This window comes from Procambarus clarkii, chromosome 48 (genome assembly GCF_040958095.1).
Source record: "Procambarus clarkii isolate CNS0578487 chromosome 48, FALCON_Pclarkii_2.0, whole genome shotgun sequence".
Lineage (NCBI taxonomy): Eukaryota > Metazoa > Arthropoda > Malacostraca > Decapoda > Cambaridae > Procambarus > Procambarus clarkii.
This window is the reverse complement of record NC_091197.1, coordinates 21,911,359-21,931,689: the sequence shown is the minus strand read 5'-3', so window position 1 is coordinate 21,931,689 and position 20,331 is coordinate 21,911,359. Positions and strand designations below refer to the sequence as shown.

At 39.1% G+C, this 20,331-nt stretch overlaps 1 protein-coding gene across 1 annotated transcript in view; it reads right to left on the bottom strand.

The window, feature by feature from the left end:
- Window positions 1-20,331, bottom strand: part of LOC123764810 (DNA-dependent protein kinase catalytic subunit) — a 746,996-nt gene that overhangs the window by 138,848 nt on the left and 587,817 nt on the right. The gene's annotated exons all lie outside the window — the stretch shown is intronic.

The following is a 20,331-nucleotide window of genomic DNA, read 5'->3' as shown; positions in this document are numbered from 1 at the left end:
TCCTACTAGTACATCTACATTGTTAAGGCGGTCAGACATTAATTTGTTGTCAGCCAAATTAATTTCACGTTCCTGCAGGAAGTGGGCTGTGTACCCCAGACCCTTAATATTCAAGTCTAAAGGTATTTGATCTACAACAATGGCTTGGACAGCCTTGGCATGACTACCTAGTCGTACAATCGGTTGAACTACTGAATATTTATGGGTTCCTCGATTTATCATGAACCCTGACAAGTTTAATTTTACCTGTCCTATTGGTTGTAAATTAAGTGCCTCTGCTGCCCTTTGAGTAATGAAAGTTCTCTGGGAACCTTGGTCAAACAGTCCACGTATGGTGATCTTGGCTCCTCTGTTCTTCACTTGAAGTTGGGCAGTAGGCAAAGCAGCATCCACTTGAGATGCTTGGGAAGTTACGCTGTACACATCTCGCACCTTGCAGCACTGTACTGGTGTAGATTCTCTACGTCCTATTCTAGGATTGACATAATTAATCCTAACTAATTTGCACAGTGCAGCATGATGCTTATCCCTTCTACACCTATTGCAGGTGTTCAGTGGGGTGTCACAGCTGTTAACATTATGTGGTTTGAGACACCTAGTACATTTGTGTAACTGTTTGAGTCGTCTGACTCTTGTGTCTCTATTAGGATAATTAGTACATTTGTACAGAGAATGTTTTTGATTGCAAAACAAGCACATTCCCCATCCTACAGATCGTTTAGGGGTTACCGGTTTAGGTAAAACAGTATTTGCAGGTTGTGATGGTTTTGTTGCTTGCATTTGCTGGTTATTTATTCTCTTGTGAGTACTTGGTGTACTCTGGGGAACCATTAACAGGCTCTTGGGAGTGCTCTTTGGACTATTAGGTCTCTTAGGAGCACCTGTGGGACTCTTAGGCCTCACTGATGAATCAGTATTTGACTGATTGTTGTTACATTGATTATTAGCACCTTGGTTACCTAGTGACAGTGTCACTTTAGGAGTTTCAGGTAAGGAAACTGATGTAGGTACAGTTTTGGTGCATTCAGATTTAGCATTAATTGCTTGGTCTGCTGTATGATTGCTCATATTGCGCAAACCTGTAAATATATCCTGCATTGACAGGGTATTACCATTCTGGCATACATATAATTTATTAAGTGTGTCACCAGACAATTTTCTTTGGATGATAATTTTAGTCATCCACTCAGTGGTTGGGTGATCCACCTCTTTACTGAAAGAATTTATCAGTGACTCAAGCTGAAAACTAAAGGCTTGTAAAGAGTCAACTGATTGTTCTGGTGAAGATAAATTTAATAATTGGTGCACAAGGTTTATAATAGTCTTCTCATTGTTAGCACTTACTTTAGAAGGCTGTTGTGAGCAATTGTGACCATTACTTGTGTTGCTTAAGGCTTCTTGCTTAGCCTCAGCTTTGATTACAGCTTCGACTGCTGCTGTAGCATTAGCTTTATCATTTTCTGGTTCAGATTCACTGATTATTGCAGCTTCACTTGTTTCATCTGCAGCTTCACTTGTTTCTCTGGGTTCTGGTGATAAGCTAGTTAATTCAGTAGCCTTATGTATTGAACTTATAGAATCCAAGGAACATTGAGAAGAGTGGTCTGAAAATTGATCAGACTCTGTAAACAAATCATCACATGAAGCTGTATTAGATGAGAGGTTAGAAAATGAAGGTTGAACTTCAGTTATGGATCCTGTGTATTGATCAGTATTGATTAGAGGATTCTCCTCATCTTGAAGTAGTTCAGGTATTTCATCCGAACCGAGTGTTAACTCGGGTACAGGTCTATTAATGATCTGATCTATCCACTCGGGAATATCTAGTCTCGCAAGCACCTTATCATATTGGTCTAACCTGGTTTGAACGCTACGTTCATAGTTATCAAGATCAGATTCTGTTAGACATAAGTCGTCTGAGACAGTATGATCGGCCTGGAGTAAATTCCTGCGGGACTCGATTACAGTCTTGATATAGTCATATCTTTTGTTAGCGCTCCTTATGGAACTTGCTATTCTGTAGACGTAATCTGGGTCAGTTTCTACACAGTTGTCACATTTGATAAACTGTTTTCCTAGCTGAAGTTGAAGAGTTCTCAAGAATCTTGCATTCCTTTCTAAAGGATTCATTCTTGCGGTAAATTGAGCCTGATAGGGCTTATATAGCTAGTGGTATAGCTATAGTCTGCTCCTTGATGTAGAGCAGGTATAATTATTGACAGCCTAATAGGGCTTATGTAGCTAGTGGTATAGCTATGGTCTGCTCCTTGATGTAGAGCAGGTGTAAGTATTGACAGCCTAATATTTCTTGAGGCTGGTTGTAATTTACCTCATTTAGAGGTTAGCTACCTACCTAATAATAAGCAACTAAGATTTGAGTGGTACCTTGGTCTCACAACAGGTGTTCCTCAGCTTAGCTCTTCTAAATCAGCCTCGGATGGGTAGTGGACTTACAGTAACACTCAAAGACATACATAGAAATATGCAATAAAAATAATTACACAATAAATGGTTAATCCCACCCTTGATAGGGTCAGCACAAAGGAATAATATATATCACTAACTAGCTCAAGCCTAGTCGTGAGAATTTCTACTTGAGAAACTACAACTATATTTAGTCTGTGCTTGTGCCAAATTCAACACAATCACAGCCTAAATTGCTACCTAATAAAGGTTGGCAAAGATTATATTATGGTGCAGTAATGTGCAAATAATTGTGCTGTGTTTTTGGGTTTTTGTATTTTATATAATATACACTTGTGTAATTATGTGTATAAGAAATTAAATGAACACAAAAGAATTAATTGTGTTTGGCAAGTATTCTACTGCCGTAAATATTATCTAACTCCTAAATGTACTCCTAATTGTGGAATAAAATATTATCAGGGTTAGTAATGATTAACTAGTATGAGATCAGTAATTTATATTAGTATACTGGATCCCTAAATGTTAATGATTCACCGACTTGAGTGAATCAGTAATTATAACATGGATTCAGGCTATAATGGACAGTCTGCTGACAGCCATATATTGAAACATTGGTATAGCCTAAATGGTTAACACTTAATTGGAGTTAGTGATTAATATAAGGTTATGAGCTGTTGCTCTTGGTGACCTAAAGATTCTACTTCAGTATGAAGTGTAGGTCTAAGTGTTGTGGGTAATTGGCTATGACCCACTAAAGCTTCCTTATACATGAGGTGAAAGTAGCAATATGTTAGTGTGATCTAAACTAACTGATGAGTTACACTGTTAGTTGACACAATTAATTAAATAGTTAGTCTAGTTTTTATCACACAAGGATTAGTTATTAATGATTAATGTTTTAATTATAAATTTAATGCCTATCCGGTTCGATAAGGACCATAATGTGGGATATTTGGGGCTTGAATCTGATTATTTAAATATTAATGTAGTAAATTAAATTACGAAGGACCACCCGCTTTTATAGTAAAGAGGGAAACTGAGAATTTCTGATCATTAGATAATTCCTAGATGAAACCAGTAACTATGGATAAAATACTAGAAAATATGATCATGGAAATAATTAATGGGCTGTATAATTAAATGAATCAATCCTCAAACACCTACATTGGGGGGTTATTACTGGAGGTAAGTACGTCCAGGAATTAGTGTGGTTCGTTCACTAATTCAATTAATAATAATCTAATCCTATAAAAATTATATTGAAACTGATATCATTACCATAAATGGGAACATAGATTATGAGCATAGTAATGAGTTACAGTAAACCACATATTAATCCTGAGGAATTCTGCACATAAGAAATTGCAATGGAATCATGAAAGAAAATAAATCTTAGCTTAATGACGATTCCTTTAAACAATCCATGGAAGTTCCTCTTATTCTCTGGACTCGGTCGGCTGACGAGTGGAACGGGTTAACATGGGAGAAGGCGGCATGGAGAATTCTTCTCTCGTGCTGCAAGACAAATATTTTACAGTAGCAACTGATTTAACTACTGAATCTATATTCAAGAAATTAAGAATTACAGGTGACAAATTTTAATCACCTGTTATTAGATGTTATCGTGCGTCATAACGGACAATCACCCTGCTACTATTAAATTCTTTACCCGATGCATCACATAAAGGAATATACTTAGCTGTGGGCACTGTATAAGTATTAAGATTGCCGTGCTTCGCATCTCAGGCTCCGGCTAGGCCTATCCTGAATAGTGATGCGTTCCGCTGGCTGGTCACGTGTCGTCAGGAATCAGGTTAAAGGTTCCTTATTAGACACCAGCACTAGCTGAAGATACTATCTGCAAGGTTATTCACGCCTCACAGTGGCGACTTTCATCTGAGGATGGATAACGTCTGCCCTAGTGGTTGGGCAATGGCGTCTCCTTGTGAGTACGGTATGCGCAGGTCTGCCTCTGAGCGGCTCTCCACGTGTACTGGGTTGGCCTTCCTCTACCCACGCCGCGTCCGCGTTCATAAAACAAATTATTGTCTCGAACATTAATATTTCTCGCATTTACGCTTGAAACGTTGAAAACTGGACGGGTTTATTATTTAGAGGAGGAAATTATTATTATTTACCACTTTAAGAATAGTAAATATATAAGGGAGAGGAATTAATGTCTCCCCATGGCATTCACTGGTGACGTTAGCTTTATTACGAGATAAACGCTATGACTCCAACGCTCTATTCGGCTTTTAGTTGGAGGTCAATTCATCTGCAATTAGTTATCATACAGAATGCCTTAGTTATAGAGAATCGAATTCAATTCTCACATACATTGGATATAATGTGTTTACTGTAAGGAAATCTGACGCAATACTGGCGTCAGGTGACATGAGAATTCTAGCCTACTGTACAGATGAATTATTAGTACATGAGAATTCTACGTGTTGTTAATTTTACTTACTACAATAATTAGTATGGTTAGTAATAAGTAATGAGAATACAACAGTGTTGTATTCGGTGTTGGAAATATCCAACAGTGGCAGTAACTCTTATTTTGCTCACCGTACTAGCTTCGTGGTTCGCTATGGGGAACACACATGTACATGGGTATATACAGTGTGTAATTACCTAAGTGTAATTACCTAAGTGTAGTTACAGGATGAGAGCTACGCTCGTGGTGTCCCGTCTTCCCAGCACTCTTTGTCATATAACGCTTTGAAACTACTGACGGTCTTGGCCTCCACCACCTTCTCACTTAACTTGTTCCAACCGTCTACCACTCTATTTGCAAAGGTGAATTTTCTTATATTTCTTCGGCATCTGTGTTTAGCTAGTTTAAATCTATGACCTCTTGTTCTTGAAGTTCCAGGTCTCAGGAAGTCTTCCCTGTCGATTTTATCAATTCCTGTTACTATTTTGTACGTAGTGATCATATCACCTCTTTTTCTTCTGTCTTCTAGTTTTGGCATATTTAATGCTTCTAACCTCTCCTCGTAGCTCTTGCCCTTCAGTTCTGGGAGCCACTTAGTAGCATGTCTTTGCACCTTTTCCAGTTTGTTGATGTGCTTCTTAAGATATGGGCACCACACAACAGCTGCATATTCTAGCTTTGGCCTAACAAAAGTCATGAACAATTTCTTTAGTATATCGCCATCCATGTATTTAAATGCAATTCTGAAGTTAGAAAGCATTGCATAGGCTCCTTGCACAATATTCTTTATGTGGTCCTCAGGTGATAGTTTTCTATCTAGAACCACTCCTAGATCTCTTTCTTTATCAGAATTCTTTAAAGATTTCTCACATAATATATAGGTTGTGTGGGGTCTATGTTCTCCTATTCCACATTCCATAACATGACATTTATTAACATTAAATTCCATTTGCCAAGTGGTGCTCCATATACTTATTTTGTCCAGGTCTTCTTGAAGGGCATGACAATCATCTAAATTTCTTATCCTTCCTATTATCTTAGCATCATCAGCAAACATGTTCATATAATTCTGTATACCAACTGGTAGATCATTTATGTACACAATAAACATCACTGGTGCAAGAACTGAACCCTGTGGTACTCCACTTGTGACATTTCTCCATTCCGATACATTGCCTCTGATTACTGCCCTCATTTTTCTATCAGTCAGAAAATTTTTCATCCATGATAGAAGCTTACCTGTCACCCCTCCAATATTTTCCAGTTTCCAGAACAACCTCTTATGTGGAACTCTGTCGAAAGCCTTTTTTAGGTCCAGATAGATGCAGTCAACCCAGCCATCTCTTTCCTGTAATATCTCTGTGGCCCGATCATAGAAACTGAGTAAATTCGATACACAGGATCTTCCTGATCGAAAACCATACTGTCTGTCTGATATTATATCATTTCTCTCCAGGTGTTCTACCCATTTAGTTTTGATTAGCTTTTCCAATACTTTCACTATTACACTTGTCAATGATACAGGTCTATAATTGAGGGGGTCTTCCCTGCTGCCACTTTTGTAGATTGGAACTATGTTAGCCTGTTTCCACACGTCTGCTACGATTCCTGTACACAGGGATGCCTGAAAGATCAGGTGAAGTGGAATGCTGAGCTCAGATGCACATTCTCTCAGAACCCATGGTGAAACGCCATCTGGGCCAGCTGCTTTGTTCCTCCCGAGCTCCTTTAGCATATTTTCCACTTCATCTCTAGACACCTCTATCCGCTCTATGTTGTTCTCTGGAATTCTTATTGTGTCTGGTTCTCTGAATATTTCATTTTGTACAAACACACTTTGGAACTTTTCATTTAATGTTTCACACATTTCCTTTTCATTTTCCGTGAATCTGTTTCCCATTTTCAACCTCTGGATATTATCCTTTACCTGCAATTTGTTGTTTATGAATTTGTAGAATAGGCCCGGTTCTGTTTTACATTTATCTGCTATCCCTTTTTCAAAATTTCTTTCTGCCTCTCTCCTTACTGCTGTATAATTGTTTCTCGCATCTTTGTATCGCTGGTATGTTTGGGGGTTTGGCCTCTTCCTATACTGATTCCATTTTTGTGTCTTTTGGTCTCTTGCCCTCTCACAATTTCTGTCGAACCAATCCTGTTTTCTGGTCCTGCATCTCTGTTTTGGTATGAATGTTTGTGTGCCTTCCTCGTATAGTTTTAAAAATTTGGCATACATTTCATTTACTTCCCTGCCTAGCAACAATTCTGTCCAATTACACTCATTAAAAAAATTTCGAAGTTCCCCATAGTTGCCTCTCTTTAAATCGAGTTTATCAACTGTTTCAATGTCCCCATTTTCTTCTAGATGATATCTTAAAGCATATGTAATGTCTAACAGGACGTGATCACTTTTTCCCAAGGGAGGAAGGTACTGGATGTCAAAAATCTCTTCTTCTTTCCTGGTGAATACTAGATCCAGTACTGACGGTATATCTCCTTCCCTCATTCTTGTGGCTTGCTTTATGTGTTGATACAAGAATGTCTCCAGAATGAGGTTCACAAATCTGCATGTCCAAAAGTCCTCCGTTCTTGCTTCATAGGCCTCCCAGTCTATTGCTCTAAAGTTGAAGTCCCCCAGTATCAACAGTCGTGATTTATCTTTATCTGCTTGTACAATAATATCTCTCATGACCATTATGAGGCCCTCTCGTTTGTCATCCAGTTCTTCCTTTGTCCACGTGTTGCTTGCTGGTGGGCTGTAGGCATTTACAATTATCAGGTTATCATCCTGATTCCAGACCTGCAATGCCATTATGTCAATATCTCGAGGGTTTTCAAATATTAACTCTTTTACCTTCAGGTGTTTTTTCACCAGTACAGCCGCCACTCCTCCCTTCCTAGTTTTCCTGTCACGTCTCCAAACTGAGTAGCCTCTTGGGAATATGACTTCATTTATTATATTTCCTTCAAGTTTCGTTTCTGATAATGCAACAATATCTGGGACCCTAAGCTGGATTATATCTTGCAACTCCAAAGTTTTTGACCTCACTCCATCTATGTTGGTATATACAATTTTCAGGAACATGTTCCCTTTTCCTTTGCTCTTTACTCCCCCTTCCACTACTGATCTTGTTGATTTGTTTTTATGTACCATTTCACAAGCTTTCCAGTCCCTGTCACTTTGTAAAAAAAAGAATTTCTGTCTTCTTCATTTCTATCCCCATTTAGCCGTTTTGCCTCAATTAAGTTCATTTTCAGCTTTTCTCTGTCTTCCTTGGAGAGGTCTTGTCTTATTGACCAAGATTTGCCAACCTCATCACTCTGCAGTTTCCTGGCATTACTTAGCACTTCCATCATGTTTTTCACTCCATTAAAGGTCACCCTTAAGGGGCGGTTCTTTTCTTTCTCATATTTTCCTATTCTTCTAAAATCACTGACATTTTCCTTTGAGCCTTCTCCTAAACCTACTATTTTCTCTATGATTTTCATCTCTTCTGCCGCTCGGTCCACCCTAGATGAAATTTCCTTCTCTAAACATCCAAAAATGATTATGGACTTAGTTCTATCTGCAGTGTTTTGTACCAGTTTACTGTTGGTAACCAGTTCTTTCCTAATTGCTTGCCTAATTTCTGCTTCTTGTTGGTCATTTCTGGTTTTGACTTCCGAACACACTTCTTTGATAGTCTCTTTCTCTTTTACAACTTCAGCATATGTCGCTTTTATTTCTTCTTTATACTTTTCTAGTTCTTTATTCACCTCCTCTATGTGAGTTGTCAGTGAAGTTTCCAGTTGGAGATCCTTACCTAACTCTATGTTAGCCCTTAGGCTTGCTTGGAGTCGTTCACCATATGAGTCTATCTTCTTGTTTATTTCTTCAAAGTCACCACACTTCACTTTCCATGCCTCATTTTCTTTCACTAGTTCCTTGATTTGCTCCTCCTGATTTGTTACCTTGTCTGAGTGTAATAACAGCACCAAGAGTATGTTGCGAGGAGCTATTTTGGTGAGGGAGGTGACGTCGTAATCATGGCGTCGTCTGCTGTGTGATTTGTCATGCAGTGTATGGTGGCTACTGTACTGTTTGGACACAATACTGGCTTACTTGCATAGTTCTGGTAAATAAAACATGTAGATAGGTATATATAACATGTGTAAATCGTGTAATAAATACAATAACAGTATGATGGGAGTAGCAATGTTGGCGAGTAAGATGTTGGAGGAGTAAGGGAGGGCTGGCTGGGTGTGGCTGCTCACACTCGTGGTGTTCTGAGTGTGTTGATGGTGAATATATATAATGTGTGACAGTGTATAGTGTGTACATATGTTGTAAATATACATAAATGTTCATGAAACATTGGTGTGAAAAACTGTATGATTTGGAGGAGCAATGTTGGCGAGTAAGATGTTGGAGGAGTGAGGGAGGGCTGGCTGAGTGTGACAGCTCACACTTTCTGAATGTGTTAATGGTGAATGTATATAGTGTGTGACAGTGTATAGTCTGTAAATAGATTGTATATATACATAAATTAGCATGATACATGGTAAATATGTGCAACATATGTGTACACAAGTGTCATGCACGTAACACAGTGTCCTCAGACAGTACGGATGTTTTACTGCCATAATATAGTGTATGTGTTCATTATACATAGGATTAGCACGTAAAAACAAATAAAAAGTATTTGGAACTGTGCGCAAAAAATGAACAAAAATATATTCGCGGCAACTCGCGCGCCCCGCCCCGGGCGCCCCACCGGCCCCGGGAGCTTACTGCATGGACGAACAAGGAATGATGACGTCACGTGCCAACTTACGGACCCCATAGCAGCCAAAGTAAGTACAAGTTCGAAATTTTTTTGACATACCCATACTGGGGAAAGGGTTTTTGACACTTTAAAAAACAAAAGAATTTTTTCAAGAGAATTTATTTCCTGCGCACTGGGGGGGTGTCATATTTATAGGCCTCGCAATTAAAGGGTTAAGAAAACATGGAGCATAATTTCACAAATATTGGGATCAAAGAAGATTTTAAATAACAAACCAATACTCCTGTCAAATAATGATGGTCTGCTTTCAGCCTCTGACACTGTTTTTGAGTTCAATAGGTTCTTTTCTTCCATTGGGTCATCCCTTGCAAAGCATATTCCATCTTCCAGTACTAATATTCAGGACTATCTTACAGGTAACTATCCACAGTCTCTGTACCTAATGCCTACTAATTCCACTGATGTTACTGACATAATCCTTTCCCTTAAAACCAAGTCTAGTGCCCTTGAGGAGAAACCAACTCTTATTTACAAAAAAGCCTCCAGATTTTAAGCTCCTGCCATTGCATTGCTCTTCAACAAGTCACTTGAACTCCAAACCTTTCCAGATATTCTAAAAAAAGCGAGAGTATCCCCTGTCCATAAAGTGGTGATCCCTCTGATGTTAACAACTTCAGACCTATATCAATTCTGCCAAACTTGTCTAAAATATTTGAAAAACTAATCCTTAAGCAGCTTTACTCTTATCTAGCCACACACAATATACTTAGCTCTTGTCAATATGGCTTCAGACCCCAAAAAAGCACTAACGATGCACTTATTTGTATGATTAACCTTTAAATTGCGCATCGCATCATATGATGCTTTGACCGACTTGCAGAAAATTGCACATGACAACCCTTAAATTGCGCTGACATTACGATATCAGATACCACATACTCAGATCACAAGCTCATTGAAGTGCAAACGACCATTAATACTCAGAATAGACCTAAAACGTTGATAAAGCGAGAGGGGCTATTCAGTAAATTCAATTTTAATAATAAAAGGATAGACTGAGAGATAATAAACAGGGAACTTACAAACATTCCATGGGAAACTGTTCTAAGTAATACAAGTCCTACAGAAGATATAGAAAAACTTTGGAAGCGTATCAAGTTTGTCTGAAACATGTTCCTTTGAGGAAAGCCAGAAAGAGATCCAACATAGAAAGAGAACGCAGACGACACTATAAATGCAGGAAAAAAATAACGGAACTGCTTATGCAGACACGAATTTCCCGTCAAAGAAGGAATAATTTAAATAGGGAGATTGAAGAAATCGAGCGGAAATTGAAACATTCAATCAAACTGAAGAAAGGCATTTAGAACAGAAAGCAATTCAGGAAATAAAGAAAAATCCAAAATATTTCTTCACATATGCGAAATCAAAAGCAAAAACCACTGCCAGTATTGGACCTATTCGTACAAGTGAAGGTTCATACACGGAGGATGACAAAGAAATTAGTGAAATCCTAAAAAAGCAGTATGAAGACATGTTTAGCACTCCAATAAACAACATTAAAGTGGAAGATCCAGATAATTTCTTTATGCGGGATATTCAAACCCCTGTAAATATAACTGATATAAACACGAGCGCACTAAATTTAAACAAATAAAACAGAATGCTGATGTGATATACACGGACTTCCCAAAGGCTTTCGATAAATGTGACCATGGCGTAATAGCACACAAAATGAAGTCAATGGGAATAACCGGTAAAGTAGGACGCTGGATACTCGAGTTTTCTGTCAAACAGGACTCAGCGAGTAACGGTCAACCATATAAAATCTGGTCCAAGTGCAGTTAAAAGTTCTGTACCTCAGGGTACAGTCCTTGCACCGCTGCTTTTCCTTATTCTCATATCAGATATAGACAAAAATACAAGTCACAGCTTCGTATCATCCTTTGCAGATGACACAAAAATCAGTATGAAAATTATCTTGGCTGAAGACATTGAAAAACTTCAAGCTGATATTAATAAAGTGGGCATCAGAAAATAACATGATGTTTAACAGTGATAAATTCCAGGTACTCAGGTACGGTGAAAATGAGGACCTTAACCCTTACACTGCTCAGGGGTCATATGGACATTTACACCCCTGTGCGCAAGAAAAAAAAAAAATTCAAAAATTTTTTTTCGTCTTCTAAACATGTTAATTTGTGTCCCCTGAGCACAGAAAAAATAAAAAAAAAAATCGTAGGTGACATATTTTGGGCGCAATTGACCGAGGAAGTCTGGCAAAAAGTGGGCGTTGACAGAGCGGTCGTCAGACCCGGTCAGCGTCACCCGCGTTGACAGATGGGAGTTGCCACAAAGATATTATTACCTAATTGTTTCAATGTCTCCGATTGATTTTTTCTTAGTTTTTTTTGCAGTAATATTATTCAATAGTGTGTATTGTAATATATTTATATAATAAAAGTGGTTAATAATCGCTATACTCAAAAGTATGATGTGCATATTAGTGATTCAATTATTATGTTTATAAAACAATAAACAAATAGTTTTGCTGCTATTACACTCTATACACAGGTTATATGCAAGTATTGGCATGTTTTGGCCACCATAACGAACCACTAAGTTGGTATTGAGAGTCGAAAAGCAACGAGGAGTTACCGCCACACACCAGCCAGCCACTCGCTGCCACTCCCTCAACACACGCACTAAACTTTCTCCCCCAACAATACCAGTTGTGGTGTTATTACACTATATACAGATGTTATATATAAGTATGTGTATATTTTGTTCACCACAACTGTACAGCTAAGCTGATATAGTTAGTTCAGGCACTAAGAGTCGTCGCTATACACAGATGGCGGCTGGCGGCTCCCTCACTCTTTCAAGGTCACACGCACTAAACTTTCTCCCCCAGCAATACCTTTTGCAGTGTTATTACCCTATATACACATATTATATATAAATATCTACATGTTTTATGCACCGTAACTGTACACCTAAGCTTGTAGAGCGCCCAAAGAGCATAGTGGCCACCCTCTAAACAGCTAGAGAAATCGTGCAGACGACGTCACCTCCGTCACCCATATGGCTCCTCCCAGCATAATCCTTTTGCTGTTATTACACTAATACACACATTATATATAAGTATCTACATTTGTGTTCACCATAGAGAACCACTGACCTGGTATGGTGAACGCAAACAATAACAGGTGGCCACACAGTCAGTAAACGATGCTGTCTCCCTCCGTCTCTCAGCATCACTCCTCCCACAGCGCTAATTATTACAACAATCCTGCTATTATCACAACCCTGGTTATTTATATCACAGTCATTGGTCATCTGTAATATTGTCATCGCTAAATAATAACAATTATATATTTATTTTGACATTTTTCGGCGATGCTGTGGTCACAAGCTGAACATCAATGCTGTTCGCTCATGCTGCGTGCGCCAGCCTTGGTTGCTCCAACAGTACTGTGCCTCTCACACCTGAGAATATTGCCCACGATTTTTTTTTTAAATGGCATCTGTTTACAAGAGCCCTGAGGAAGCTACTGTGAACCCCGTGTAGCCGCGGGCCATTTGAATCAGGCCTGGCACCCTATGGCGTATATATACTCCATGCGCACCATGGGACATGTTACTCAGGGCGTATATATACGCCATGCGCAGTTTAAGGGTTAAACATAATACAGAGTACAAAACACAATCAAATGTACCTATAATAGGAAAACAACATGTAAAGGATTTGGGAATAATAATGTCTGACGACCTAACGTTTAAGGAGCATAACCAAGCAAATATTGCGACAGCCAGAAAAATGATAGGATGGATTACGAGAACTTTCAAATCCAGGGATCCCATCACAATGGTTGTACTCTTCAAGTCACTTGTGTTGTCCCGTCTTGAGTACTGCTCAGTACTCACTTCCTACTTCAGAGCAGGAGAGATTGCTGAAATAGAGGGAATACAGAGAACATATACGGTACGCATAGACGCAATAAAGCACCTAAATTATTGGGATCGTCTCAAAGCCCTCCAAATGTACTCACTAGAAAGAAGATGAGAGAGATATCAAATAATATACACCTGAAAGATACTGGAGGGCCAAGTACCAAATCTACACAGTAAAATAACAACATACTGGAGTGAACGATATGGAAGAAAATGCAGAATAGAACCAGTGAAGAGCAGAGGGTGCCATAGGCACAATCAGAGAACACTGTATAAACATCAGAGGTCCGCGGTTGTTCAACGTCCTCCCAGCAAGCATAAGAAATATTGCCAGAACAACAGTGGACATCTTCAAGAGGAAACTAGATTTATTCCTCCAAGGAGTGCCAGACCAACCGGGATGTGGTGGGTATGTGGGCCTGCGGGCTGCTCCAAGCAACAGCCTAATGGACCAAACTCTCACAAGTCAAGCCTGGCCTCGGGCCGGGCTTGGGGAGTAGAACTCCCAGAACCCCATCAACCAGGTATCAACCAGGTAACCAGGCATCGCATCATATGATGCTTTGGAGTACTACACAAGATTTAAACGGTCCGCGGATACACGGGTGTTCACTACACCTTCATCAGGGCTCTTGTAAACAGACGCCATTTTTTAAAAAAATCGTGGGCCAAATTCCTGGGTGTTAGGGGCCTCAGTATTGAGTGAGCTACCAAGCCTGACACACGCAGCATGAGCTAACAGCACTGCTGTTCAGCTTGTGACCACAGCATCGCCTAAATATGCCATAATATACTTGTTCATGCTATTATGTAGCGATGATATTATTACAGAAGACCCCTGACTGTGATAAAACTGACCAGGGTCTGATAATAGCAGGATTGTGGTGATATTTAGCGCTGTGCTGCATGGAGGGAGGAGTAATGCTGTGGGAGGGAGGGTGGTGGTAGTGGCATCTTCTGACTGTGTGTGGCCACCTTTTATTGACTGCACTCACCATACCAGCTTAGTGGTTCGCTATGGTGAATACAAATGTAGATACTTATATATAATGTGCGTATAGAGGGTATAAACAGCAAGAGGAGTAGGTTGGGAGCCGCCATTTTGGTGAGGGCGGTGGCGTCGTCTGCACAATTTATCATGTTGTTTACTGCTGACCACGATGGTCTTTGGGCACCATACCAGTTTACTTGTACAAGTATGGTGAATAAAACAGGTAGATATTTATATATAATGTGTGTATATAGCGTAATAACACTACAAACAGTATTGTTGGAGGAGAAATATTAGTGCGTCTGGCCTTGAGGGCGGCAGCCATCAGCTGACTGTGTGAGGTCCTACGTCTTTGTGCCTTTACTCACCATACAAGCTTAGATGTACAGTTATGGTGAACAAAACATGTAAATACTTATATATAACATCTGTATATAAAAGCAAAAACAGTATGGTGGGTGGAGAATGGTGGCATGTCAGGTGAGGTGAGGGAGGGAGGGAGGGAGGGAGTGGCAGCCAGTGGCGGGCTGCCACTGCCACTCAGCATACCAACTTAGTGGTTTGTTATGGTGAACACGAATGTAGATACTTATATATAGCGTCTGTATATATTGAATAAAAGCAAAAACAGTATTGTAGGAGGAGAATGTGGGTGAGTCAGGTGACTTGAGGGAGGGCGTGAGTGGCTGGCTGGTACACGGCGGTCACTCCTCGTTACTTTTTGACTCATAATAGCAACTTAGTGGTTCATTATGGTGAACAAAACATGCAGATACTTATATATAACCTGTGTATATAGTGTAATAACCGACAAAGTATTTGTTCACTGATTGATGAACATAATTGAATCAACAATATGCACACCATATTTTTGAGTACAGCGATGATTCACTCATTTTATTATATAAATATATCAAACTACACACTATTGAATAATATTACAGCAAAAAAACTACAAAAAATCAATCAGAGACATTGAAATAATTAGGTAATTATCTCTTTGTGGCAATTCCAGCCTGACAGCTGGCGATCAACAGACCGCCTGGGACGCATGCTGAGTCAGCGCCTGTTTTTTGCCAGACTTCCCCGCCCTATAGCGGGCAATATATGCCACTTACGATTTTTTTATTATTTTTACCATGATCAGTGAACACAAATTAACAGATTAGCAAGAAAATTTATTTATTTATTTTTTTTTCAAAATTACATGTGCCTGTGGGGAACAAAGGATATTATACCCCTAGCATGTTAAGGGTTAATCTCAATTAGTATTAGGTTTTAGTCTTGGTGTTTTTCCTGCCCGAAACGCTTTGCATAATAGTGGCTTTAGGCATTGTATGTACTAGCTCTATCTATAAATCCATCAACTTTTGTATCTCACCTTGTATGTACGTACCTTACCTGAATAAATATTTGTATTTGTTTTGTATTTGTTTGTCTATTTTCACCTCTTACTCATTGCCATTATACCTTCTACAGTTTTTTATTCCGACTAACTCCTACGGTATATTTCTTATCTTCTCATCTTTCACTTTAACATTCTTACATTATAAATTGACTGCCATTATAAATAAAACTGCCACTCTTTCTTTACATGACTTGATAATGGTCCAGGATGGACAGAATCACCACCACTTCCCTATTTTCAGATGTGTGGGTTGGGCATCCAATTTTCAGACACATTATTGTGACTTGCAGTCCCTTCACTTGTGAGGCAACCACATATACAGCTATTTCCAAGATATTTTAAAGACCCTGGAGGTAAAACCTTAAATTTAAGAAACTTTGAAATAAATACTGAATTATGTCACTTGCTAGATTTTTACCAATTCCGCCATGACATTCCACCATGCACTATTAAATCCACGCATTACACTGATATAAGTTTTCCAACATTCAAAGATCCACTCAATATACTTTACCTGCTTGTAATCCATTCTTTACATTCTCTCTACCATTGCTCCACTAAAATATCATACTTAACACACTTTATCATCATCAGAATGTGGTTGCTCTTCACAAAAAGGAGCAAAATAATTAATCTCAAATATTTTATCTTCCTTCTTTTGGTGGAGCTGATGCTGTGAATTATTTACTGGAGTGTGGTGGTGTTTGTTCACCTGTGATGTTCACCTGTACTGTACAGTCTAAAATATGGTGAATAGAGGAGACAACTTTCGTAATGGCTTTAACAATCATTTTCCCGTACTGCTTCCCTATCTATCTTCAGTTTATTCTCTCCCTACCCAATAAAAATGAGAACAATTTTAATAGTGTAATAACAACAATATTAGAGGAGAACATACCAGACAGGTCTCAAAAAGGTATAGCCTATTGAATGTAAAATATGCTATAAAGACAGTTGGATAAAGTTTCAGAATACTTTTTTGTCACCATCCTCTTATATGCAATTTTTTTAAGTAAATGATGCATAATCCAGTTCAGTATTTACAGACAACTCAACACTGACTTAATAAAAAAGGTAATTATAAAGAGTATTAACACTTTCGCGCTTTAGATTAGAGATAACTCGTCGCCGTTTTCTCTTACGATTCCGCATAACAGCCTACTTTTCTTGTCCATCGAAAAAATATTTCTATAAATTCCATTTTTTAACCGAAATGGATGGGGATACTTTTGTTTTGTAGAGAATTTATTTCCGAATGTTTTGGTACCAGAATGAATATTATATCACATAAACTTCTATGAGTAAAAAAAAAAATACACAAAGTATGTTTGGGGGTGTGGCGAGCGTGTGGCAGTGGGTTCCCTTTAGCCGTTGATATATCCAACACATGGGAAATATTTGTATGTGTTATGTATATGTCTGTGTAGGGAATTTTACTGCGATCACTGTCATACAAATTATAAAATGTTTCAACAAGTATAAACATGACAAACATTAAACAAACGAAAACAATGCGTTCGTTTCTGCCGCGAACACATACTGAGCGACGTGGTTCTATATTTGGCACTTCTCTTACACATGCTTTGTACAAATGTTATACAGTTCATCTTATAGAAAATTTTATTGCGAACACATTGGTATAAAAAAGAAATACGTACATAGAAAAGTAGGGTCAGGAAACGTATAAACTTTCCAAGCATGATTTCCCCCCTGTGTTTTCGCCAGTGCGCTCGCGGCTAACTACTCTCCACTTCACACACTCTTGCGGGTGGGCAATTACCTATATTAAACATTCATATGCATATGTCCGTGTAGAGAATTTTATTGCGATTCCAATGATACCAAAATTAGCGATGTAGGACAACTGTAGGCTTCGCAACCATTAAGAGAGTGGAAACATTTTGTTGCTGTTTGGCGCTCTCGGCGAGTGATATGCATAGTTTTTTATTTGGTGTTGATACTCCTTATGCTTGGGCGGCATTTTATAGGTATGCTCTTATAGACAATTTCATTGCGAACACAGTGATACCAAATTTAAATACGTGCGCCTTCAATTATTGTCAGGACAGTCAAAAGAGTGTACACTTTTCGGTCTTACCGCGTAGGCGCGCGAAGTGCCGAAAGCATCTGGGGTATTGTTTTTTTTTGAGCGCCGAGAGCGCGAAAGTGTTAATAATCAACATGAAGCCCATTATAAAATACACAAACATACAAAAGAAATGAAAATGTGGAAACTCGGGAAGATACTGTAACACACTTAACACTTTCGCGCTTTGGGCGAGCGAGCATTTCTCCTACCCTAGTGGTTTTGGACGTTCCGCGGGAGCTCGCGGGAGCGCACGGTAATACTGAAAAGTGTATACTCTTTTCAACTTTGTCACCTTAATTCTCGTCCTAGGTTTTCCAATTTGATATCAATGTATTCGCAATAGAATTCTCTACACGATTAAATGCATATAAAGTCCGAAAGCCCAGCTTACCACCCGCAGCAAACAGAGAAAGTGAGAGAAAGTTACCCAAGAGTGCACAAGAGCGATAAAATGTGTACATTCTTTTCCCTTTGGTCACCTCAATTTTCGTCCTAGGTCTTTCATTTTGGTATGAATGTGTTCACAGTAAAATTCCCAACAAAAGTTTATGCATATAATGTCAAAAACCGTGGCATGCTCCACCCGCCGACGTGATGAAAGCAGGTGATGAAAGCAGGGTGGAGGGCTGGGCCGTCCATTAGAGAGCGTGGTAATACTGAGAAGGGTATACCCTGGAAACACAAACCGAAACTGTCTCTATTTTCCGCTTGTTACAACTTGTAATAAAGTTGTTACATCTTGGCTTAATGTGTTTATGACGTATTAGAACGTTGTTACAACTTGCTATATTGGTTGTTATAACTGGTTAGGTGGTGTTAAAACTTGTTCGAACGTTGTACCAACGTCGTAGTTTTGGTGTGTGTTTGGCGGGTACTCTCTTCAACGTTGTCATCTCAATTCTCATCCTAGGTTATCCAATTTGATATCAATGTGTTCTCAATAGAATTCTCCACACGATTAAATGCATATAAAGTCTGAAAGCCTAGCATATCACCTGCACAAAACAGAGAAATTGAGAGCAAGTTACCCGGGAGCGCTAAAGAGCAATGTAATGTGTACACTCTTTTCACTTTGGTCACCTCAATTCTCGTCTTCGGTCTTTCATTTTTATATCATTGTGTTCGCAATAGATTCTCTACAGGAATATATGCATATATAAAGTCCAAATGCATGGCGTACCACCTACAGCAAACAGAGAAAGTGACCGCGCGTTACCCCAGTGAGCGCTAATAAAGAACAATAAAATGGGTTTGCTTTTTTCAACTTTGTTACCTCAATTCTGGTCCTAGGTCTTTCATTTTGGTATCAATGAATTCGCAATCTTGAGGTTATCTTGAGATGATTTCGGGGCTTTAGTGTCTCCGCGGCCCGGTCCTCGACCAGGCCTCCACCCCCAGGAAGCAGCCCGTGACAGCTGACTAAAACCCAGGTACCTATTTTACTGCTAGGCAACAGGGGCATAGGGTGAAAGAAACTCTGCCCATTGTTTCTCGCCGGCGCCCGGGATCGAACCCAGGACCACAAGTCCAGCGTGCTGTCCGCTCGGCGGTCCGGCTCAATGAAATTCCCTACGTATGTGCATATAAAGCCCAAAAGAACGGCAAGAAAGTGAGAGCAAGTTACCCGGGAGCGCTAAGGAGCAATAAAACGTGTACACTCTCTCTTCACATTGGACATCTCAATTCTCGTCCTAGGTCTTTCATCTTGGTATCATTGTGTTCGCAGTAGAATTTCCCACACGATTAAATGCATGTGAAGTCCAAAAGCACAGCATACCATCCGCAGCAGAGAAAGTGACAGAGCGTTACCCCAGTGAGCGCTAATAAAGAATAATAAAATAAGTTTGCTCTTTTCAACTTTGTTACCTCAATTCTAGTCCTAGGTCTTTCATTCTGGTATCAATGGATTCGCAATGAAATTCCCTTTAAGGGGTATATGCATATAATGTCCAAAACCGCAGTGAAAGCAGGCCAATTTTTTTTGTTTTTTTGACTCCATACTTCGTCATCAGTGGGTATTAAAAAGTAAAATTTTGACTCCATACTTCGTCATCGGTGGGGAAAAGTGTTAAGAAAAGCATTTTCTTAAGAAAATGCTGTAAATCTACTAAGGTTTACATCATTTACACTAATACTTTAGTGTAAATGTTAATACACACCATGAAAGCAGCAATAGAGGAAACTTTCTCTAACAATAATGCTGCCCTAAGTGATTAATAGCCTTTTAAAATCCTGAAAACATTTTATATACCCTGCCCACAC